Below are 25611 nucleotides of genomic sequence, written 5' to 3'. Positions count from 1 at the left end.
GCAAAATGCGGCATTCGGTAGGGTGTTAGCGCTGTCTTGAGTTCGCTTAGTGCGAACACTTGCTTTCGCTCCAGTGTCGATCCTATCGTTTTTGTTAAAAATCGAGCTCTGGAGAGGCAGAGCCTTTCGATGCGAAGCATTTCTATGGGAAGGAAACTGGGTTGTCAGAAGCAGCTTCTGGGTTCACCTGAAGAACGCTGCTTTTGCGACGAAAATTGGGCCGAGAGCCACTAGCGAAGTAAAACATTATAAAATCTATCCTAAAAAACTTTAATCAAGGCAATACATACAGTATAAGATTAGTTATCTTAAACGACGACTGCATCAGGAAGACTTTACTGACTTATAGCGAGAATGACATGCACCTGAACTCATGATGCTAATTACTATAAAGTAGGATTAAAGTTGATTCTTGCTGGCGACTGTTGACCAGCGTGAGCTGTTGATCGCAAGTGCTGCCGGTGCATCGTAAGGGTGAGTAGTGTATCTCGACAATATTTGCGCGAAAACACAGGGACAAAGAAGAGCAACACGAGGACGTCATGCTTCGCGCACACGACAGTTTTCTTTTCTAAAACAATTCGTCGCATTTTTTATTTTCCCGTCTCTTCTGAAAACTCGGTCAGTCGCCAACAAAGCGAAGCGCCTCCACATCGATGTCGTTTTTTCTCTTGATGGGCGCGAAACGGGGCGTGCGCGAGCACGAAGCGAAGTGAGAGGGTGGTAGTCGCGAATCGGAGGAGGAGAGAAAGGACGAGAGGATTCAGAGAGAGAGAGAGAGAGAGAGAGAAAACCTCGTCTTCGAGCCGCAGCGACGGCGGCACATCCAGTCAGTCCACTCGACAACAGCGCAGCCGCCGGTGGCTCCTCTCTGCGACCCCGTGGTGGCAAGGAAAGCAGCGTGGTGGTGTCTCTGTGGTGCCCGCGTGCCCCCGTGGAGCTAGGAAGCACGGTGGCGTGTCCGCTGGTGGCGGGAAAAAACTCGCGCGGCGACTCTCTCGGTGTGGATTACTACAAAGGCAGGAAGGGAAGAGAGCGGCGATAGAGTGACACCGGATAATCGACGCTCAGGTGAGCACCTGGCAGAATGAATGCGAAGGAATGGGCAGGTAGTAGTACTACGGACCGCGATGTCACTGGTTTACGTTGTTACGCTTCGAATGAAGACCAGCTGCCGTAGGCAATCGTTAGAGAAAGCGTGATATTGCCAGCTATGTAACAAGCGCTTCTGTTAAATAAAAATGTCTGTCATGTTCCTACTCTCCGTGATATTTAAAAACGGAGCTCATTTACTGTCCAGGTCCGTCAACTAATTGCCATGAGAGTACAGGTGAAAATGACGCGAAAATAAACGCGGCAGTCAGTGCACGTTCGGTATTGTGTCCTAATTTAACCGGTTTTCGTCATTTAGCAATTCGTTTCTAGTTATTAGGCAACTAGCCAAAAATGCTGACATGAATCGATATACTTCATATTCTCGTCCATATTCGCGAAGCAAGTCGAATGTCAGAGTAATTCCCTAGTGCCAGAGTGGTTCTACTAGCAGATATCGTTAGTGAAGAACATGTTATTACAAAGGCCGTTGACCATGATGCGCAGTCCTAATTAAACAAAATATTATTGAGCTTTACGATTCTATTTGGCCAGTTCTGTGAAGCCATGTCCGGACACTCAATATTCGTCAAAGATATATACGCGAGTGTGCATGCACGTTCAATACACAGATGAGTAGCATTCCAAGGCGATGGCAAACGAACCAGAAGTGGTAACTGCGACCTTAAAGTGTTGCCTAATTTGATGGTGCTTGCGACTCCATTCACACTACTTGCACCGTTTCCGTACCGTCTGCTTTAAGAGCGAACGTCGTAAGGTGACGCTAGTTACGACGTTACAACACCGCATGGCATGCGGATCCGAATTTTCATAGCGGCCATCCCGGACTGAAAACAGCTGATAGCAGTGTTGCGTACCTGTTTGTTTATCTGTGTGCAAACCATAACACGAGCGCGCGAATACCGTGTGTGAATGTGGAGCAGTGTTACGAGTGTCTTCACCGCAACGCGCAGCTGCTTGCACAAAAAGCTCCTCGTACAAGATTTTTGCTGCTCTAAGCGCAAGCCATTTCGACGTGCATAGTATCGTTGTTCTAATGCGCTCTATAATTGTTAACCGTTAATTAATTAATGGAGCGTGCTCCTTCTTTCTTCATGTATTTTCAAACGCATGCGCCACTGGCCCAAACATGAGTGCTCAACTGTATCCCTCCATCACATCATAGATCCTGTGCCGCTGGGCCCCCTTGAATAACTACCAACTGGCACCTAGCCCAGGTCGCCTGTGTGTGTCATAAGCATGACGCCAGAGCGGTATGAATAGCGTACGGAGGCTGGCTTCCTTCATAAATACTCTCCAGACAGCTGGGTCAAGTGTTCGCCACGGCTGCCTAAATATACACAGTGTTACGAGCGTCGGCAGCAAAACGCACTCGCAACCTTTTCGACGGGCAGGTCAGCGGGAGGTGCAAGATAGATCTCTTTTCTCGCGGCATTGCGTCATGACGCGCATTTATCCAAGCCAAGAATGATGAGCTAATGCTTAGCGTTTTGCCGCAGATATGAACGGGAGTTGTTCAATCTGCATATCCTAATTCGTACATATTGTAACCTACCCAAGCCAATGTTGAAATATATATATATTTAAAAAGCCATTCTACATTTGGAGCCGTGTTCCTTATTCACAAAGCATTGCATTTCATCCTTACAGCGATTCACAATAACAGGTACCGTTAATTGGGATAGTGCAGATATAATTGGCGAAGGTGATTTGACAGTAGCGTAATGTTCTAGTGAAAGAAAGTTCTTGTGAAATCGGATCAAGTATTTCTTTCACAGCGCTTCCCTTTAACAGTACAATCGTTTCGCGATATTTGATGTCCACGTGTTATTCCTCAATTCCAACATCGCATCAAATCACCGAAGGTGAGGGCTAGATCCAAGCGAGTCGTTATCGAGAATTTCTCTAAAAAAAAACAAATGCGTCTGATCACTTCCTTTCACGAAAGCTATACGGCCGTATGTGCTGAGGAACTGTGATATCATGTGTTTCATTACGCCTGCTGAGCTCGAGTCGCTTTGTAGTACACATTCAGCCCAATACAAAACACTTATTAGTTCCTAAATAAGAACAGTCAGTGACAGGCAGGGCAGATAAGCGAATGTCCGTGGATGGCACATGCATGATTGGGATTGAGAGAGGATTGGGTGCTGAATGAAGGTTGTTGGTTGTCGTCACCGTGCTGTTGTCTGTTAAAGAACCGCAACGTATTGTACATTGCCTATCCCGAACCTTACCGTGGTCTTTTGTCTTATATACGATGCTATCACTGATTTTTTAACCCAATTCTTTCCCATAACGGATGCGGAATACGTCAAGGATATTGAATGACCTTGCAAGCCGGCCTGCAATATTGTTCTGACATTGTCATGTAGTATCCGCGCCCATTTATTCCATCCGGCACGAAAATAGTAATCGCTTTATGTGAAACAGCCTCCGGTTATCAAAAGCCGGGATCTGGACAAAACGGGCAATCAAGACGCACTATTAATCTAATGTCGTAAATCTATATACAAAACACCTTAATAGTCGGTAACGCATGCATGTGATCATAACATATTACCGTCCAGCGCCATCATTTATAGGTTCGCTAATGCGGCATTCCCGTAGTACGCAACTGCACCGCACGAAACATGTCGTTTTCTTGTATGCATATCGTTAATCGAAAATCCAGCGCCGCCTAAAAGCTATTACGGAAGTCCCGAAGAGCAAGAGGCGGCTGGCTGCCGACATGTAGCAAAACGCCGCCGTGCGCATTGTTCAAAACAACAACAAAGTCATAGGCAACTCGATCACTGAAACTTACATTTTACTTGGTTCTCTTCTAATATTCCTTGCATTTGCACGGAAAGTGAGTTAGAGCGTTAATGTTCTTGGAGAATTACGCACAAAAGAATCAGAATAATGTCTAAGAATACTTTCGTGAATTCACAAAAAAAATGCTTTAACTTGGTTGTGCTAGTGCGGTACTTAAAGCGGCTAGCTGAGGAAGACCTCCATCCAAGTTACGTTGAATGCGATTAGAAATTACCTTCAACGTTGCTTTGAAGCTCATCATACACTCTTTCAAAAACTAGGCGCAAGATGTCCAGGAAGGCATTGCTTTAAATAATATTGTCATACAACGCAGTACAAACTGCAACCTACGCTACAGCAAATCACCCAACCAGTAATATCGCGGGGTTGTCTAGCCGACGGCTATTTGACCGGTCAGTAAGCAAACGCAAAGTCCGAGATCCGCCTAGGGCGGCTGTTCAGAAAGAGTAATCAACTGATCCGCCCACCACGCCGAAGGAGTCCATCCAACAGCCGTTCATCTGGCACAAGCTTCTGCCGTCGTGCTCATCATCATCTTCTTGTTTGCTTCCGGGAGCTCGTGCGCGTGGCGCGTGTTCCGTCTCTGCCTCGAGCGGCAGCCGCTCACGCCGCCTTTTCCCGCGCGCTCTCTTCGTGGAACGCCGCACTGTGCGGAGAAGAAGTGGTTTTTCAGCTCGTGGCGGCGGCGGCGGCGTGCCAGCAGGCGTCGAACGCGCACTTTCTTTCTCAGCCGCGCACGAACCGCCGACTCCGCGCACTGTAGCAGATACCTCTCAAAAAAAATGTGCAGCCTTGTTGAGACGTATACACCTGGCTTCAGATACGTGTACTGATTGCTCACCAGTCGGCGCATGTAGCTTTTTGAGGTGGTTCGGCACGTTCACGGAGAAACTGAGCTGCGGGATCGACTTATAATGTGGGCGAAGAAGAGCAACAAAGAAATGATATCTTTCTTGCTCTGTGTCTCGCAATGATTTTACAGCGTCATCCCCTGCATTCCAGAGCGTCCTCGTTCGACGTAAAACCCGCACGGTTCGTTTAGAACAGAATTCACGGGGCTACGCGAAAGTGAGAACTCGCGTTTTTGAGAAGAGCACAAGCTCGCCTAGCAAAGGAGAAACACGTGGCAAGAACTGATTGTCAACGTGGCCTTGATTCAATCATTTAACACCGCAAGTAATACTTATTAAAGAATGCCAGCATATAATTGCACTCGCAATCACGGGAAATTTGAATTCCGTGGTCGACATCGACGCAAGAAAGAAGTCAGATCAAAGGTATTGTTGCTTGTACGTCGTCAGTGTTGCCTCGTTGCTGTGTACATGCGCATACATGTTTTGTGATGATAAAAAAAAAGTATCCGGATCATCATTCCCAGTGGTAGTTAAGAATATATGGGGAATGGACTGACATGCTAAGTGCACAGTGATGAGGTGAACTTAAGGGCTTGGCTTGTACGGCACGCGCTTGTGCGTTAAAGATAATATCTAGGATGACCGCAGAAGCGATCGGCAAGGCAGTGGTCATCCACTGTTTATCGTGCCCTGTGGCCGTATTTTCGGTCAATCACTGTCCCGGACACTTTCAGTTTTGCATGATGACATGTCTAGTACGTGGCTTCCATCGTATAACTCCGTACGAATCATGTAACGCACGCGCATCCTGGACACACATTCGAGATCTGCCAGAACTGAAACACAGAATTAGCGACAGGTGCATCATGCTTCTTTGTCACATCCAGTCCCACTGGCACGAACAATCAAGACGTAGTTGCATACATCTTTAGACATAGAGGTGCCAAGCTTAGGTGTCGCTGTCAGCCAGGTCCAGAAAAGAACATGTAGAGAGTAGAAGGGAACAAGAAATGGTATACAAATGAGTTTTGGTTTTTGAGTACGCGAAGCCACTTGGAGGTGTCATTTCCAAATTTGCTTAGTAATGACAGATTCGACCGTTATGACCCCTACTGAATTCAGCTCGTGGCCAGCTCCAGCCTGGTGCAGCCTTCCCGACGCTGCACCGATTTACTGACGCCAAGTCCGTCCGTAGGCGCACACGCGCACGCACGGAAGGTGGTGGGGTTCGTTCGTGAGGCCAAACGAGGGGGCTGGGCCCGGCAGCTTTCTTTATTTTTCTTTTTTTTCTGTTAGCCGAAGCCCGCCGCAGGTGCCGTGGTCGGGGATTGTCTTTTGAGTGAGAGCTTGTACGGGGGGAGGAGGTAACCACCACTCTCAGTATCTTGCATTTTATTTCGTATACTTTATTATACTGAAGGCAGCTGCGATCAGAGTGCTGAATGGGGGCAGGCCAGTTCTGCAATATTTGTGAAATTGATCGGATGCGTGTTTCGCAGTGCGTGCGTGTCGCTTTTCTTTTCCGTTGTCTGAATGGCCGTCCTATATATGAGCCTTGTACAGCGACTTTAGATGTCCACGATATTTGAGTTTTAAGCTGGCTTTGCAGTCAGTGCGTGGCTATCTATCTATCTATCTATCTATCTATCTATCTATCTATCTATCTATCTATCTATCTATCTATCTATCTATCTATCTATCTATCTATCTATCTATCTATCTATCTATCTATCTATCTATCTATCTGTGTCACACACACACACTCACTCACTCACTCACTCACTCACTCACTCACTCACTCACTCACTCACTCACTCACTCACTCACTCTCGAGTCCTCTGAGTGACCAACCGGCAGACAAGCTACGAAGCTTTCTCACGCGACATGGCGTCACGCGTACGCGCCGGCACGATTGAAGTGACAGCACAATGGGTATCGGCGTGCGAACATCTTGCGCGTGACAACTGCACCCGGCGTCGTGGAACTCGGCAGCAGCTCGATTAATTGCAGTTACCGGCTGCTCACGCCGTGACCGACCGCACATTGCACCTCTCTTAACACACTACATAATCACTGAAGGTCGGACAAAGTGATCAACTGTTGTTGAACAAGTTGGGTGTGCTAGTCTGAGGGCGACGCTTCGGCAAGGTGATTTGCCCCCGTCAGAACCTTTACGCAAATGTGTGGAAGACAACAAGCTGACTGTAACGTCTGCAATATGTATAATGCTTACGGTGTATCACAAGCTGTCCAGTACCCCCTTTAAAAAATGTTCTCTTTATATAGAATATAAAGAATGATTGCCGCAATAACGAAGTTATAATAAAAATAACTTGTGTGTATTGCCTTCTATAGGTTAAAGTTATTTTTTTTTTGTAGTGAGGCCAGACGCACTTGCCGTTTTTGCAAACTTTTTTTTTTTTGTCTGTGTCAAATTTGAAATGTTGCTGCTGTCAAATTTCGAGTTCCTCCCCAGGCACGGCACACAGGGCAGTCATTTCAGCACCGCATTTTGCTAGCTGTTCAAACTTTTTCTTTCGCGTCTCCTTTCCATACTTGGTCCCTTCTCTAAAGCGAAATCCCATCTAAAGAGAAACCGCTGCTGCTCCGAACAAAAAACACTTACACAAATACAAAAAAAAAAACTGAATCAGAAGTCAAGTCTGGGAATGAAGCAATACACAGAACGTCGCTAGGACATTTCACTCGCGGCCTGCCTACACGAAGAACTTTCCTCCATACATCTCCAGCTTCCGTTCGCGAAAACTCCCGCTGAGCGAAAATCGAACACAATCAACTTCGGTTGCGACGGCACCTGCTGCTCCCGGAGTCGACGGCACTCATCGCGTTGTTGCGCCACCGTGTCGCAATCGCCCGTCAGCACAGCTTGCCGTGAAAAGCACCTGCGCGGCAAAAAGCGTTTATGATCTGTCAGACCGTACTTCCTTCGACCCTTTCTTTTAGGAAAGGTCTTTTATCCGTTTCTTTCCTGCCTCTAAAAGTCACTTTGCGACGCACTGTCCATCCACCATTGGGTCAATAAAGGAGACAGGGGCGTAGCCAGATTTTTTTTTTCCTTGGAGGGGAGCGGAGGGGAGGGGGTATAGAACCCCCAACCATATCCCGTCCCCCCTCCTTTGGTGCACTAGTGAGAAGAGAGCTGTTTCACCATTTCTGCGCACACAGTTAATGTTTCGTACGTTTCTGGGTTATGGTAAAATAAACTACGTTTATATGAAGCCGATAAAGTCGTGTCGGATCGGCTTGCCGGGCCGAAGGCTGGTCGCCACGTTCATGCAAACGCTTCAGCAGATCGGTACGAGCGAGCGTCGGGTCGAGTTAAGTCAGCACGGTTGCGAGATGAGGGTTGACAAAAGTTAACTCCATTGGCATGTAAATGCGGTCGGGTCAGCCCGAGTCAGCTCGACCCGATAGCATTGATTTCAAATAAACAAAGGTAGAGATTTGAGACACTTCCCTGACTAGTATTAACCGGTTTGCCATGCAAATGAAAAAAAAAAAGAAGCTGCTGTTTCTTCGCATTCAAAGCGTAATTTGATGAGAAAGAAAAAACAGACACCACTATAGCAACAATGAAGACAACAAACTGCGATCTTCCTAGTTTGCATAAATGTATGGGCTTTGTTAACGCGAATTCAAGATACACGGACAACAATGCGACAAGCACGAATTATCGTGGTTGTTACTTTGTCATCTACAGGTAACAGGTGCACTCGTCCTTAACTGGCACACTTGATTCACGCCTCAAAGTCCGAACTGGACGGTTTCTTGCTGTCGCTAACAGGCGCAATCATCCATAGTGATTCCGCTGGAGGCCTCCTTTACTTTTGCACTTTCGTAATAACAGGCCCTACAGAACAAACTGCGGCCGTGCAGTGTTTGCTCAATGCAGCAGCTGCACTTATGTCGCTTTCTTCCTTCTCTGGCACACCACCCGGATGTGGCACAGTACTTAATACTTTCATTATTACTTACACTACCACTCAGTGTGAACGCACGCGTATGTAACTTTGCCGGCAACATCGCTAAACTTGGTCCCCACGGTTGTCAGCTATCGTCGCTGTTTTCGTCACTTCGTAGCTGTCACAAGGACGATCGATTGACCACTTTGCTGACCTCAGCTCCACGCTGGCTGCTCAGCGGAACCCTTCGCCTCCCCGGCCGTCCATCACGAAGGTGGAGACAGGAAAGAAGCGACCGTGGTTCTTTTTCCTTTCCGCTGCGAACGACGCCCAGCGCAAGGGATTCTCCCCAAACGCCCCTGTCCCGTGCCAGGTTCATTCGTATTCTTCTCAGGAGCATCGATCACGTCTGTGCGACTCGAACATGGAGAAGTGGCAAAGCTCGGAGTGCGACTTCGTGTTCCTCGAGGTGATGTACCGCGGAAAGGATGACGTTGCGGAATCGGACTTTGTTCATATTTGTTCCGTTCGTTTGTTCCTGCTCTTCATATTTTCCTTCCGGTGGGATACGAGTGCGTCGATCTTCCCTTATATCGTGGTTCTACGCTGTACCGGTTCTTCGGTGGAAAGTATTATATAATTGGTGGGGTTTCATGTGCCCAAACCATGACATGATTATGAGGCATGCCAGAAGTAGACCACTTGGAAATAAGTTTGAACGCGTGGATGAGTTGTTCTTTATTGCTGTCGTTCACCCACAGTGTGAAAACCACTAAAGCGTTGACCTGACAAACCTTGCCTGTTTAATGTGCAGTTAACGCCATTACAAAGCTTCGATATGGTTGTTGACCCAGAATGTCGATGCAAGTGTATTAGCAATGTGTCATCATTGAGTTCATCGAGTGACAAATCATTGCAGCCTATCAAGTGCAGGGGGCTGAACGTTCCACGATAAAAGTGAGATCTCTCGTTGGAATCGACGAACTCTACTGCACACTCATATAGTCGCAGAAATTCCGCTGTTGAAGTGGCACTGCGTTTTCTATGAACACCGTACGCACTTAAAGTATCAGTACTCACACCGGCCTTACGTCCGTTGAGAATTCGCCGGAGCTCTTCGCCTTCGGCGGCTCTTGTGAAGCCGCCATCACTGATGACAGCGTCAGTGCTGACAGCGTGAGGACAGCGTGAGGCATCACTGATGACAGCGTGAGTGCTGATGACTCATCAGCATTCACGCGTTAGAGTTGCTGAAGGTATAATCACTCCGAAACTTCAGCAGAGTGATTTTTCCAAGCGTGGTGCAACTAAGCAGGCACGTATAAGTAAGGTAGGTCACCACCTTCGAGAAAAAGTTTACATTTTAAGAACTGTGACTCTTCTTTTATACATGTGAGAGTCACATGTGTTGCACTCCCTTTATAGAGGCACGTTGACTACCATAAAGAGTCACATTGACTCCTTTTAGGAGGGTCAATGCGACGAAAAGAGAGTCAATGTTACTCTCTAAAGAGAGTGCTACAGATACAACTGTCACGTGTATAAAAGAAGAGCCAAAGGACACCTTCTTTTCTTAGAGTGTACAGCTGTAGTCCAAAAGTTATAATTATGGTTTTGGCTCTCAGGGCTCAGGTAAATTTAAACTTTAAAATGATGAAATTGCTAAAAATGAAAAAAAAAATGGCCGCGTATCTGCGTGCTTCGCTGCAAATGTCGTCTAAAAACGATAGAAGAGGCGCTGCGTGAGATATGGACGCCATCTGGCAATACGTCGGGAAACATGAGTGCTGTGTTGCGGGCTGGTAGTCCCGGCGCAGCGGCAGGCGAAGACCGGCGGTGACCAACGCGACCGGTGGGGACTCCGGCCAGCCCGAACACGCTGTTTGGCGCGATGCGCCGAAGGAGAAGAAACGCCCGCACTCAACGAGTACTCTCCACAAACTCTCTTACTTACACGTCGCCTGGGTAAAACAGGAATGCCAGAGCGGCGCCCCCTGTCATTCGTACAATGCAACACTGAACCGAAACCGAAACACAACATGAGCTTGTGCAGAGGGCACGGAGGAAGACAAGTTTCAGCGCAGTCGCATTTTCAGCACACCTTAAGAAACTAGGGTTGTAACATTGTAGGGCGAGTAGGGCCAGAAGGACCGTCACGACGAAAGCCTGCCTCCTCAGTTGTATTCGCCTGGAACGTTGGTGTGGCTTCGCGTTCCCTCCTCCACTCCTGGCCTTTCCACAAAGCTACTGCCTAAGTACGAAGGCCCCTACCGCGTCCTACGTCAAGCATCCCCAGTTAACTATATGATTGAGCCTGTTCAGTCACCTACGGACCGCCGTCGTCGCGGCCGCGAGACTGTTCACGTCGATCGACTGAAACCGCATTATGACCCACCAGTTGTACCTGTTCCTTAGGTCGCCAGGATGGCTCCTTTTCCGCGGGGGAGTGATTTGTAACATGGTAGGGCGCAGACAAGAACGCCTGCGAAAGAAGACGAAGACGGTTGTTGTTGGCGCTCGCGCTTGCTCGGCTTGGACCGCTGATCGCTTCAGCTGTGGCAGTCTTTTAATAAACGCGTTACTGTCTCAACGTTAAACGCATACCATCAAGGTCTTTAAAATTGCGTATCTATGTATTTTCTATTAAAGGAACACACCACCTAATACTTACCTAATGATGTTACGCCTCAGATATGCGTAATATTTACTTTTTGATCGACAACGTTCACAAGTATGAACAGCCGTACCTGTTCAAGATGGGTGGGCGGTAAGCAAGTGGTTCAACTTTGGCCGGTTGGCTGAATCGGGTGACGTGCCGACAAACAGAAAGACAGACAGACAGACAGACAGACAGACAGACAGACAGACAGACCAAAATTTCTGCGTTTAAGTTCCCCAAGAAAGACTATCGTCTTTAAAATTCAGATCAAAATGTGCCAAAAAATGCATGTTGCGCCAACAGTCATAACTGCAAAATGGTTGGTGCGATTGAAGCGCGACTAGGCAGGTACATAGTGAGGACAATATCCTGTGCATCTAGCCTCCGCGATCTCCACATCTCTATGCCCACAAGCGATATTTCGCAGGACTGTTTTGCACACAATTGATCACAGTACAAAACGTTACCGCTCGTTCTCAATCATTCTGTTTGAATGCACAGTTACACCTATAAAGATATAGCACGCCAAATTTTATGGGAAAATATTTATTAGAAGGAAAGCTATCACTGTTCGCGTAACTGTAGGATGCAAACAATCATGTTTTGAGAAAAATGGCTTGGAAGATTTTAACCGAATGTCCATGTAATAAGGAAACATTCAATATGTCTGAAATGCACCAGGCTCTTAGTTTGGGCCCTCCTTTGAAGCGGCACAATCTCTTTTTGAGCCAGTTGAAGCACGTACTTTTTTTCTAGATCCTTTTGCATCTCCAGCTGACTCTCATCCACATGTTCCACAGAGGGTCCACGCTTGGTATATTGATTTCCCAACTTGCGTTGACGCTTCTTTTTCGTCCTATACTTCGCCATATTTCATGTAGTACTATAACTTTCTTCTTAAAAGGCCAAACTAAGCCCAAGAGCTTGAAATGGTGTACCGAAAAGCACAGACAGCTGAACGAAAACACGCGCAATTAAACAACGGAGTGCCGCAGCCGTGTAGTGGAAATTTAAAAATAAATCGAAAACATCATGTCCCGCAAGCTTTAGAACGTACTTAGACAATTTATCATTACGTAATACGCATACGAAGAGACATTTATGACGAGATGGCAGGTGTTGTGGTGTCAGAAACCTTCAGTTTCGGTTTCGGATTCGTCTAGGAGGGGTTGGGAAAATTGTCATAACTTTCGAACGGCCCAAGTAAACTACATAATTCATTTCGCTAAATAATCTTCAATAGACAGGGAGGTTGAAAATGTTAAATCCAAAAAAAAAATACTTTTCTTTTCAGAGAATGCGTTTTTGAAGGTGGTGACCTACTATACGGCATAAGTTATAAAAAAATCGCCATCGCAAAATAATTGTCCCGAACTCCGATGACAAGCACATTTTATATGTTGTTGTCAAGGCGTGTCCCTTTTTCCCATCTCCTGCATTCGCACATGAGCAATTCGGTTAGATTATTCGTTTTTTTTTTTACTATGGCATTGCCAAACAATGCGCTAACACCACAGTGAACTTGTTGGGGACCACCAGTATTCGGTTTAGCATCACAGCTTGAGAAGCAACGTTTACTGCGGGCTAGCTTGTCTGCTATGGGTCAGCTTTAGCCACAATGCCTACACTATAATACATATATAGACGCTGTATACAGCAGGCGATGGCCTAGAATATATACTCCATGTTCTAGGCGCTATCCTTACATCCACCCGAAAATCTGAGGCGTCACGCTGCACACCACTTCATCGCCAGCGCACCGCTCTTCTGTGTAAGGTATGCCGCAGATTCAAAGTCGGGTATCGCGCAGGTTTCGTGCCTATACTCTACAGACATCTGAGGACAGCATGGTATTCTCATACACTCCCAGTACTGAAGACATTAATTTTATCCCCTTCATTTTTCTTTATTTATGTTTATAAACAACCAATCGCAACTTAATTACTACGTTCTATGCGAGAAGAGAGAGGAGGAAAGAAAGAAAGGAAAGGCAGGAAGGTCAACCAGGCGCGCGTCCGGTTTGCTACCCTACACTGGTGGAAGGGGACTAAAGGAAGACTATGCATTCCCTGAAATTGCCGCGTTGCAAAATGTAAAGCAGTAAGGTCAAATAAAAACTAGGACGAAAGAAAACGAAGGCACACCCGCGCGCCCAAAGCAGCGTGTATTCACGTGTGCCGAATCATTCCCCTCTTGTCCTCACTAATCCCGCAAATCATTCTTCTCTCTGACGACTCCGCTATCTTTCCGCCGACCGCCCGGATGGTCAGCAGTGGGCGGTCCGCGGTCATGATCCATGAGGTCAGCAATAATCCCGACGCCACGCGTATACCGTCTCCGATTACGTGGGGGTTCTCGTGGCTTCCTCCAAATCGCCAGCACGCTCGCACCGCAGTCACTCTTAATTCGCACGTACGCACCAGCGGTCGGGGCCGCTTTCTCCCTCTACAATTCGGGCCATGGAACGACGGAGTGCGTCGGCAAGTATTCAATGCATGCATCCCACGAAGGCGGTTTCCTCTGGACTCACTGGGTCATTAGCAGGGGCCGAAGGTGTCAGTGAATATATACAGAGTAGCACGCCTAAGTGTTTTGTTTTTCTTTCGTATTCCTCATTCGTTGGGCGTCGCCACCGTCGCAGCGCGAGTGGGAGAGAATGCGGCGCTCGAATGACGCAATTAAGATAGCACGTGTTCGGAATGGTGCCGGTTTATTATCGACAGGGGTAATGAAGGCTTCTTCTGTGCTGCAGCCACACCGGGCGTTCTTCTTTTTTTTTCCTGGCGTATTCGTTATGCTAAGTTCGTGGCCACGTAGACTGCAGTTTTTCATTTCGGCTTCGTTATACGGTATACCTCGACAGAACCGCGGCTGTGGTTAGCAAAATGCGCCTGTAGTATAGTTCCCAGACATAACAGAGATTTTCAAACATATTGTCGATGAATAGCAGCGCTAATGGCGAAACGAAAATTGATCATTGCGGATTTTCGCTGCCTACATATTGCTCGCTGTAAAGCGGCGCAATATGTAAGATTGCGTTAGGAGACGTGCGGACAGAATGAAGAGGGCAAAAGTTTGACCAACTGCGTTCAATCTGGTATTGACAATTTCAGATCAGTCGTTCTTCTTTCGTTTTTATTAACTAGGTCGTTATCAGAACGTCATTTAATATTTTTTTTCATGCCGTAATGCCTTCTATAAAACATTTCATATTAACACTCGTTAAATAACTTTCTTAGTGTTAGTGGAGAATAAGCAAAATCCAGTAGATTGTACACGTTGCTTCGGCAGAATCCTTCTGACGAAGAACAGCGACACTGCTGAACTCGGATTCTCCACTACTGCAATCACGTGTAGATATGCACAGGAATGGCTCTTAACTCAGGTGCAAAGACCATTTGCGAGCCATAAAATACTCCGAGCCATGTTGACGGAGGCAACAGGCCAGCGCCAGGGAAAGCCACGTGCCTTCTAAGTTTAGCGAACGACGTCGTAAAATCTGATCAGCGACGATAACATTCGAGCTGTAATCACTGCGTTTTACGGGCCCTGCGAGTCGTGATACAGCTCTTTCAATTTAACGATCTTCCTATGGCCTCCCATCCAGCATACTGGCAAACGCTTTGGGGCAAAGTTGCGCATACAGGGGCGAAGGACAGTGAACCGCAATCATTATTTGTTCTTATTCCACTCACTCTTCTCCTTGGGTTCACGAGGCAGCGTCAATGTTCGCGAGGCTGTTTCATTCCGCATAAGTGAAAGTTTAATGCACTGCTGATGATATTTATATCACTACTGTACTTTGATAGTCACCGTACACAGCTATATAAAAACCTAAGCAGATAGCGCCCATTCCGTAAGTCTAGTTCTAGTGCTGACAAAGCCAGGAAAAAAAGAACATTTTGAAACCCTTCATGAAGGTCGCTTGTGCACACTTTCCTGATGCACTTAATGCATGCCAGCGCATGTCCTGTGCATTCTTTTTCTCGTCCTTCCGTCCAGTAACGCGCTGTTTCTTCAAAATTAACTTCAACCAACTTACCCAACTTACCATCTTGCTAACCTAATGCAAGCCTCATTTTATTTGTGTGTGCGTGTGTGTGTTCGCACACAAGAAAAACTCAAGAAATACAAATAATGTGCACTTCTTTTGCCTTTTATTGTCGACGTAAATGCGTTGTAGATATGCTGATATGTAGATATGCTGTCAAGTCGTGATGGGTGCGAGTTTCGGTCATTCTAACTTCTCTGCGTTTCTAAGCCATGCTTACAGGCCTGATGAGAAAGCTTTCTTAGAACGCTTTCTATGGTCAATCTTCTGCGATTCGAAGGCAGCCCTGCAATCTTTGCTATCAGCCCTGCGACACGGACCATACGAGCAGTTGGTCTTCAAGGTTAGATATCTCCTCCATACTTCGTTAGAGGAAGGACACCACGTGACATTTCAGTGGCTGCCAAGTCACTGCGGCCTGATAGGCAATGAACACGCCGACAATGCTGCTCGATCAGCTCTTCAAGGTGACAGGCTCGAGACAACACCCCTATCAAGGACCGATGCTGCTAGTCAACTTCGAGCGGCAGCACAAGAAATGACTTCCTCCACTTGTAATACAGCAAGCAGACTGCACAACCACCACCGCCACTGCCCGACCAATTTGCGTATTCAGACACCTACGGGACTACGCCGAAATGTTGCCACTCTGCTTTGCCGTTTATGGCTAGGAGTGGCTTTCACAAAGTCATTCTCCTTTCGAATCCAAATGGCTGACAACCCGTTTTGTGACAACTGTGGTAGCGAGGAGACACTACAGTACATCTTCTGCGACTGTCCTCGCTACAATGCGCAGAGAAAATCCCTCGCAGTCGCTCTTGCTCGCATAGATCCCAGACCGATGACGGAAGAAACCATTCTGGAATGTCGTCCTGAGAGGTCATCGCGGGTGAAGGCGACGAAGGCAGTGCTCAACTTCTCGAAGGCATCAGACCTGCACCGGCGGTTATAGACTAATGGCGGCGTTAGCATGACTGTGAGATGTGTGTGTGTGACTCATTGTGCGTGCGTGCTCTCCTTCTCTCTCTCTATCTCCCCCATCTCTTCCTTCCCCCCAGTGTAGGGTAGCAGCATACCGGTCCTTCTAGACTGGTTAACATCCCTGCCTTTCCATTCTCTCCTTCTCCCTCCCTCTTTTCGTCATCTGTCGTTTTAATTCTTCGTGTGAGGTACTCGAAATTATTCATAACATCTTTATAACGGGTTCTAACGGCCTTTATACACAGTTTAAACCGAACACATTGTAAGGAAGATGGTAGGAATGTGAAGCACAGACTATCAGTGTAACACGCTAGCTCTTCTGTACAAGCAGTAGGCGAACTAATTCGCCGGGATCTTCTTCAAACGCTCTCAACGTGCCACTGTGTCTGTCTGGATATCGCCGTGCTATGCAGCCAAACACTTCCCACATCTCTTGATATTCAAGAAACCACCACGAGCGGAGCGCGCGCATGCACCGTCGATAGCGGGACATCACGACAACGGCAGTGGCGGCAATACGCCTCAAACGTCCTCATAATAGCTATCGAAATAAAATATCTAAAGCCGAACTCGCTGGGCCTTTGGAACAGCACTGAACGGGAAGTCTCGTATGCTTCGCTTAGAACTCGAAATGCCAGAGGAGTTGTCCTCGAGGCAGGAAGGCCAGTAGAAGGAGGAATCGCCTTTCAAAAGAGGCGAGCCTTACAGGAATGGAGTTACTCCGGTGACGCTGCTGTTTTGTCCGGAAGCTTGCAGCCATGGTGTACAAAGAAGTGTTCACGCGTTTTGAGCGTTTGCAAACACACACCCACAGACAGACAGATAGACAGACAGACACACACACACACACACACACACACACACACACACACACACACACACACACACACACACACACACACACACATTGGACAATACGTTATATGCAAACAAATTGCTGGCACGCAAGCACAAAGGACTCCCCGCGCGCAGCAAGGGACGTTAATTAGGCAAGAGCGCGCGTGTGGTAGTTACTCGGGGAACTAATTAGGAATGAGGAGGATAGCAAAAGGGGAGTAGAAGAAACGAAACTAAAGGTTTTCAGAGAATGGCTGCAATAGCGGGTCTAACAGTAACGCCCTCCTGGTTGCGTCGTCGACTAGCAAGCGGACTTGTTTAAAAATGCATTCCCACCTTCATGCAATGCGGACTCCTGCAGTGCCGGCCGCTTATACGGATTAAATGGCGCTGCATTAAAGATGAGAATGGTTGGAGGGGGGTCCACTGGAGGCTCGTTTCAAACTACTTCGTGGTGCAAGCACGTGCAGAGACTTGGAAAACGAGGCAGGTCATTAATGACGCTCATTGCTTTTTTTTTTCCTCTCGCTCTCTGCGACAACTTAGCCGGTGCTATTAGAGCAACGCAGCTGTCTGAAAGCACAACAGAAAAATAGGCGATGCCCCGCGAATTCCGTTCTTACTGGGGCAACGATTCCGAACTTTTGCGCAACTTGCGAGAGTGGAGAGAGGAAGTGAACTGAAAGGAAGCAGCGACCGGAAATCGCAGAATATTTCTGCAGAGAGGTAGCGCTTCTTCAAAAACAATAGGAAATTTAGTACCGAGCAATGGTACAAAGTATGAAACAATGCAATGCTCAACAGTGACCGACTGAGTGCGCCGTCAAGCAGAACCAAACATTTTCGACAAAGGACGTTGCGCTGGGGCTCTCGTCTTTTGCGGCCGTTTCAGGCTTCTCGAAAACGCGCTAGGCCAGTTCGTCGCCGACAGCTGCTGTCTTCAAGCCTTCATATACATTTCACCAGTCTCACTTCAATGCCACGTAATACAATACGGTACACTGATTCTTGTTCTCGGCATACAAGGAGGTTTAGTGATGTGAAATGCTTGTAGACTTCAGGAACTCAACCAGATCTGGATGCCTACGCTGCGGGCTGTGGCAGCAAACTCCGTCATCCTCCTAAGGACTTCTTGGCCGCGTGCAAAATGTCGTCTTCTTCGGGTATAATAATAATAATAATAATAATAATAATAATAATAATAATAATAATAATAATAATAATAATAATAATAATAATAATAATAATAATAATAATATCTGGGGTTTAACGTCCCAAAACCACGATATGATTATGAGAGACGCCGTAGTGGAGAAATCCGGAAATTTAGACCACGGGGGGTTCTTTAACGTGCACCTAAATCTAATTAGACGGGCCTCATCGTCTTCTTCTAGTTTAGTAACTGCTGTAATCTCTTAAATAGAAACACAGGCGTCACCAGTCTAAGAGTGTACATGACCTACAGTGAAGCGCTTATGCTGCGCGAATGCTCGATGGTGCCTCACTACGGCGTTCCTCATTATTCCATTGCGTAGTTCGGATTACACTACGGATAAACACTCTGTAGCTAATTCTCAGTACCATAGCTATGACGAGTGCTAAGAAATAAAGTGCAGGCCCACGAAATATAGCGACTCCACACCGCAAAAAGAAAAAAAAAACGTTATTTCGACAAAGAAGCTAAGTTAGACTGAAACTTATAGGCACGTAACGAGGGAGGCAACGGAAAACTGGACTTTTCCTGCATGTTTGCTCTGTGTTCCATTCTATGTCCTCCATTCTATTTTGATGACGTGGTGTAGCGTCTCTCCTACAGCGCTATTTCATGAACCGCCTGGCTTCGCATACTCATAGAGCCCGGCGTAACTCACTCCGATTTCATATTCCGCGCACGTTCAATGGGGCATACACACGCAAGCACCTGCCTCTTTCGGGGTGCGAATCGTCTTATGCAACGACCGCACGGCAAAGCGAAACGGGGGGCAGGGATACAGAAGTGAAAACATCTGGTAGTGTCTCGACAATGCCGAACCGTTCTGGTCAGCCAGTGAGAGGGAGTGGAGCACGCGCGCGAAGAACAAAGAAGGGTTCAAGCAGGCACGTCTGTTTCTGGAACAGCGATGCGCCCTGTGAGGCACGTCGGGGAAGCTTGTTTGTGTTTACCTATGGATACAGGCCGGAGCCGGAACTTTGTTGCGAGATCCTTACTCTCTCTCTCTCTCACTCTCTCTCATTTTTTTCATGTGTGCGTCGCTGCTGCCTTGAGAGGCAAGGCTAGCCAGATTCGTCGGCCCTAGAAGTGATCGTGCGTGCTTATCAGCGTACACAGCGTTGCGTCCCTCGTATCTGGGCGTATTATTCTTCAACTTGCCATTCGGTGAGTGAGTGAGTGAGTGAGTGAGTGAGTGAGTGAGTGAGTGAGTGAGTGAGTGAGTGAGTGAGTGAGTGAGTGAGTGAGTGAGTGAGTGAGTGAGTGAGTGAGTGAGTGAGTGAGTGAGTGAGTGAGTGAGTGAGTGAGTGAGTGAGTGAGTGAGTGAGTGAGTGAGTGAGTGAGTGAGTGAGTGAGTGAGTGAGTGAGTGAGTGAGTGAGTGAGTGAGTGAGTGAGTGAGTGAGTGAGTGAGTGAGTGAGTGAGTGAGTGAGTGAGTGAGTGAGTGAGTGAGTGAGTGAGTGAGTGAGTGAGTGAGTGAGTGAGTGAGCGAGCGAGCTGGCTGGCTGGCTGGCTGGCTGGCTGGCTGGCTGGCTGGCTGGCTGGCTGGCTGGCTGGCTGGCTGGCTAGTTTAAGCTAACTAGTTTTTCTCCGAGCCAGCCAGCACACACACGCAAACACACACTATCACAGATTTCAAGCACCAAATAGAAAGCACGGTTTAGAGCAGACATTTAGAACGCCTAGATATACGTTGTGGCCTAGAGGTTTAGATAACTGCACTTCAGTTTGACCAATACATCTTTTCCAAGCTCCCAGTAAAAAAGGAATGGAAGCGGAGAGCTGAAGAGGAAGAAACATTGTCTTATCACACCGTCATAAGGCTAGCTGCTTCGCTCTTCTCGCAATTTAGCCTTTTATTCATACCCTGTTATGCAATCCTTGCCTTGCCCATCCCATCCTTCATCTTTCTTGTTGCTATTTCGGGGTGAGCTCCACCCAGCTCATTGTACTACACAGGCACGTGGCCCGCCACCTTGGAAGATAGGTACCGTGCACGCGAGATGTTTTTTCCCCTCCTTAATAAAGACGGGACGAAAACAAGAAGCATGGAAGGAAGGTTGACAAATTAGGCTAAGTCGACGAGCGGCAATGATTGCACGAAATTAGCGAGGTACATTCATCAAGGACGCAGCGCCAGCCCACTTTGCCGGCCGCCACTCGCACGCGACAAAACAAGCCCGATACAACTAGTCCGTGTCAGCGTGCACCGCTCGAGCTTCGTTGGTGGGAACAACGCCAGGTGTAGGTGACTGATGTGCCATGCTGACACTCTTCCTTGCGCAGACACGGCCGTATTCGCTGCTGATGGAGAGGCGAAGGGAACAAGCAACCAGACAGGAGGGGATCCAGAGAAAAGAACGGGGTTGAAAGAGAAACGGGAAAATATTTATTTAACGAACAACGCTTTCCCTAATTAGCCAGCCGTTGTGATTCGGGAGGCCCCTGAGAGCACATACAGAGCGCTGGCGTATATCTGTATTAATGGATTACGCGAGGAGTTCCCTTATCCGAGCGTATAGCTAATCCCCGTAGCAGCTCGTTTCTTCTTTTGTCAACGTAACTCTCTGCCGCTGATTCTCTTCGTTTGATTTTCTCGCAGTGTTTGCGAGCTGCCACAGCATTCCCGTGGAGCTCGTTATGTGAGATAATCTTCTTAGTAATATTATTTTTGTTCTAATTACTCGACAAACTTCGTTGTGTGACTCGGTTGCATTCGTAGTAAATTATTTTAATTAAATTATGGCCTCATGTATTTTATCTCCTCATGGCTGAAAGCTTTCTAGTTAAGAACAAAAAAAAGTGGCTCCGAAGACCTTGTTTGTTTTAGGAGCCTGTGTTTGTAGTGAAGTAAGCTTTTTTTCTTATAGTGATGTATTATCGGCATTAAATGTAACTCGAGCAGGAAGTAGTTAATTATAACACGCAATGCGCTGGTTTTCATGAGCGCGTGTGGCACTGTATCTATACATTTTTTCGCTAACAATTCAGTAACAACCTTAACTGCCCTAATGAAAACAAATCCCGCAAACACGATAGGCGCTTGCAAATTAAGGGTTATAAGAAGCTCGTTTTGGTCTTCTCAGACCGTCCTCACATTTTTTTTTTTAAGTAGTGCAAAAGTCTCCGTCTACGCCATTAGTAGGGGCAAAAACGCATTCGGTTTGGATTCGCAGCATGTTATGCTTAGGTGAATTGTTAATCAAATTTAAGAGCTATTCTCTCTATCGCATTATAGTACAGGAGTAGTTGGATGTCTATGCGTCCCTGGAAGATTATTTCGTAAATATGAAACTCTTTAGTGAGTGTGTTCACGAGAATCATAACATAACTGTATAACCAAATAATAGATAGGCGCTTGGAATTACATTATCAGAATTGGTATTACATTGGAAGAACATTTTAAGACTACTGAATGAGAACACTTTCTAAATGAGACTCTATACACCATTACTCGCAATTTTTAAAGATAGTGTCTTCGTGGTCCCTTTCCGGGTGCTTTCTGTAACGATGCTGTCGATAATGCTTGACCAAATTAAATTTGTTTCGAGTAGGCACGTTCTTTTATTAGCTACCGCATATTCTCACATACTGTTAGAACCAGCTAACAGTAGATAAACGTTGGCTAACGTCGGTTAATGTTATCTGTCCGCTGCTATGACGGCAAGAATGTCTTCCTTCATGAAATGATTCGCTTGACTACGAATATTTTTTTTCTTTAGCCTATTGTCCACAGCGAAGAGCAATCCTCCAAATGTAACTGAAGTGGAAGGGTACGCATACACGGCACTGGCGTAGCCAGGGGGGAGGGGGTAGTTAGGGGGGATTCAATCTCCCCACAAAATTTTCAATTTGTGTGTATATATACAGACACACACACACAAACGCACGCACGAATATACATAAAGTATGGTTGAAACCTCCCCCTCTCCAACCCCCGGAAAAAAATTTTTGCTATGCTACTGATACACGACGTACATTTTAATTATTAGCAATACACGAGTTCAGCGCATTTGCTCAAGCGTAGCCGTCAAAACTTGACGACGCCGACCTCACGTCGTTTCTCATTGAAAGAGACCATAGTTTTTGGAATGCTGTCTAGTCTTATTGTTCGTCCAAGGTAACTCAGTTTCCACTTAACCAGTAAACATGCGAAATTAAAAGAAACGATAGAAAGAAAGAAAGGCTCAAGCTGAATGCGACATTACAATGACTAGGCGATGAAGCCAGCGCTGTTCACGCTCCGACGACTCCCTGAATGACAGCGCTTTAGAGCGACACCTTTTATTTCGCTCACCCAACTATTCATTCCTCTGAGCTGTTGCGAAAGGCAGGATGTGAAGTTCTTTGTGTGTTCACACTTCGCTACCGGCGTAAGGTTAAATTTAGAGAGCGCCAAGGACTGCTGAACGGAAGCGAATACCTGCATTCCGCTTCATTCCCGCTTAATTTCAACGGACTCGAAAGGCGCGAAGAGAATTGTGTCAGAATAGTGGCGTAGTCGTCAGAACCGAGGGAAGCAATGAGGGGAAATCGATTTTTTTAAATGCGAAGCATTTCTTAGCGAACCTCTGGCACTTTGAGCGTTTCTATCTACGTATCTATCTATCTATCTATCTATCTAGCCGCCTACGTCTGGGCGCTCTCATGATCGCCTCCTTAACTTGGTGTAGACCAAAATTTGCATGCGAGGGTAAGAGGATTTGACGAATATGATTGCCGGGTCATGACATGAATAACGTTAAAATCCTGTCGCGTACGTCGTCAAACCCTCTCCACTAGACACGTGAGGCACATACCCGTTTACCATGGGCCGCGGTGTACGGGTATGTGCCACAGGTGATTGACAGTTTATATCTACCCAGGAATGGCGAGAACAGACATTGGTTACTTAAATGCTAAAGCGTTAAGGAAAACCAGCATCGGCAGCGTTGACTACACGAATGGAAATAATGAAAATTAGGATCCCAGCAGGAATCGAACCCAAGCATTCTGCGTGGCAATCAGGTATTCTACCACTGAGCCACGCCAGGTCTATAAACTGGTTTGGAAAAACAGCCTACGCAGGCGTAATATCGGCGCAACGTCAATTGTGGTTGTGGTGCTGTCTATCTAATTTTACAAGAAAGCGATAAACACTACATTATACTCCTACGATGTGTACTCCTATGATACACGCGTCATATCAGATTAACGTCTGTTGTTCCAGTGTTGGCTCCCATTTTATAGCTGTCTAATCAGCATTACGTTTGTATACCTATCATTCAGCAAGCTATATTGAAGGATTGCTCGACCCCGGAGGAATACATTAACGAAAGTTACATATGATATCCACATCACCGCACCGTAAAGTGCACTTCGTCCACCAGAACGGCGCAGTGTCCTCTTCATTTCTTACGAGGTTGGGCGATGGCCTCATGGTGACCGAGGATGATGCCAGATTGATTGACAGCCGCTTTGTAGACTAGGCTACGCAGGCCACATACGCCCAGGTAGTCTACGAATACGACAAACACCATCCACTCATGTTGGTCTACGTAGCACTATCCAGGCCTACCAGCCTCGAAGGCATATACCTTACCAACGCGATGGGCGGCTTCAGGTTCCGACATGTCGCCGGCTCTGTCGACAGACAATTTGTCGACGAAATCACCGCGGCATCCACGAATTCCAACAGCTCTACTATACCACATAATTCACTACACATGGACCCCTCGTCACCACGATCACGACCGGATCCTATAACAAGTCATGACCAGCTGCTGGTGCTCACTGATCACGGTGATGATGCCCTTGTTCAAGAACTGTCAAGAACTTCTTGCACACATGTACACGGGTTCGTGAAACGTGCGTGCGTTCTCGGGACACGTATAAGCACTACATATCAGCTTACTGCTTCTGGTGTTGGCAATACCCACGTTGCATACCCAACCGTAAACAACTGGTTATATAACACATATGCGGCACTTCAACATATATATGTGTGCGTATAAAATTTATACAAACCTTTAGCGTCATTTTGTAACGTGTCGCTCAGTAAAAAAAGTTACGCCACAGTCTCCTACCCGCCGCATGCTTCGCATAACATCGACTCCCACGGTACGTGGGATCTGCCGAATTTTTTTTTTTTTGAACCTTCAATGGCAAGACCCAGGACGTCAAATGCTCTTAGCGTGCTATTCGGGCGGAGTTTCCAACGATCCACTAATGTCTTGACAATCAGTGTTCCCAGTCACGTACACATGAAAATGAACGTTTCCAGTTGAAATCAGCGCTGTGTGTGTGTGTGTGTGTGTGTGTGTGTGTGTGTGTGTGTGTGTGTGTGTGTGTGTGTGTGTGTGTGTGTGTGTGTGTGTGTGTGTGTGTGTGTGTGTGTGTGTGTGTGTGTGTGTGTGTGTGTGTGTGTGTGTGTGTGTGTGCGTGCGTGTGCGTGTGCGTGTGCGTGTGTGTGTGTGTGTGTGTGTGTGTGTGTGTGTGTTGTGTGTGTGTGTTCTTTGCCATCGTTCAGTCGCGGTGTTCAAACTTATTGCGATCGTCAACGAACTAGCCCGCCAACGCACTTTGTCCAAGCTAGGTTTGGTTGTAATGCCGAGCTACCAAGGCCAACGAAAGATGACATCCCGTCTTTGCCATTGCTACGTGACCATGTACCCTAAGAAAAGAAAAACAAAAGAGTCCCTTGACTCTTTTTCGTTAATTCTGACTTGCCACGTATATGACTCTTTTGAAAGACATGCGTGAACTCTTTTTGAAAATAATTGTACTCTCGTCGTAGGGTCGTGAGACACAAAAGAGAGTTAACGCGTCTCTCTAAAGAGAGTCATATACGTGGAAAGTCAGGACTCACAAAAAACAGGTACACATACTCTTTTATTTTGTAGAGTGTGCTTGTTGCTCATTTATTGTAGACAACTACTTCATGCACGTCTGTCATCGGCTGTTGGAAGCTTTGCCGTCATCTTGACAATCGCTACTCCCTTCGATGTAGCGAACACTCAAAAGCATCGATTCGAACAGGTTTCCGGCGATAAAAACCTGAATACTTAAAGGAGCACTGACATCAAATTTCAAAGTCGAGATGTGCCCTTCATTCGATTGCTCGGCATGCATAGGTCTCCTTGGCCAAATTTGGATGGCGTCCGTCGCGTGGAAGTAATTTTATTTCGA

The 25611-nt window shown here is 46.8% G+C and overlaps 1 protein-coding gene across 1 annotated transcript in view; it reads left to right on the top strand.

Moving 5' to 3' along the window:
• Positions 1-821: 821 nt before the first annotated feature.
• LOC119383089 (uncharacterized) overlaps positions 822-25611 on the top strand; it is an 87155-nt gene continuing 62365 nt past the window's right edge. Inside the window, exon 1 of the mRNA XM_037651081.2 lies at positions 822-1071. The gene's annotated coding sequence lies outside the window, so the exon portion shown is untranslated. The remainder of the gene's footprint in view (positions 1072-25611) is intronic.

This window comes from Rhipicephalus sanguineus, chromosome 2 (genome assembly GCF_013339695.2).
Source record: "Rhipicephalus sanguineus isolate Rsan-2018 chromosome 2, BIME_Rsan_1.4, whole genome shotgun sequence".
Lineage (NCBI taxonomy): Eukaryota > Metazoa > Arthropoda > Arachnida > Ixodida > Ixodidae > Rhipicephalus > Rhipicephalus sanguineus.
The sequence above is the reverse complement of the archived record's forward strand: the minus strand, read 5'-3'. Positions and strand labels throughout refer to the sequence as shown.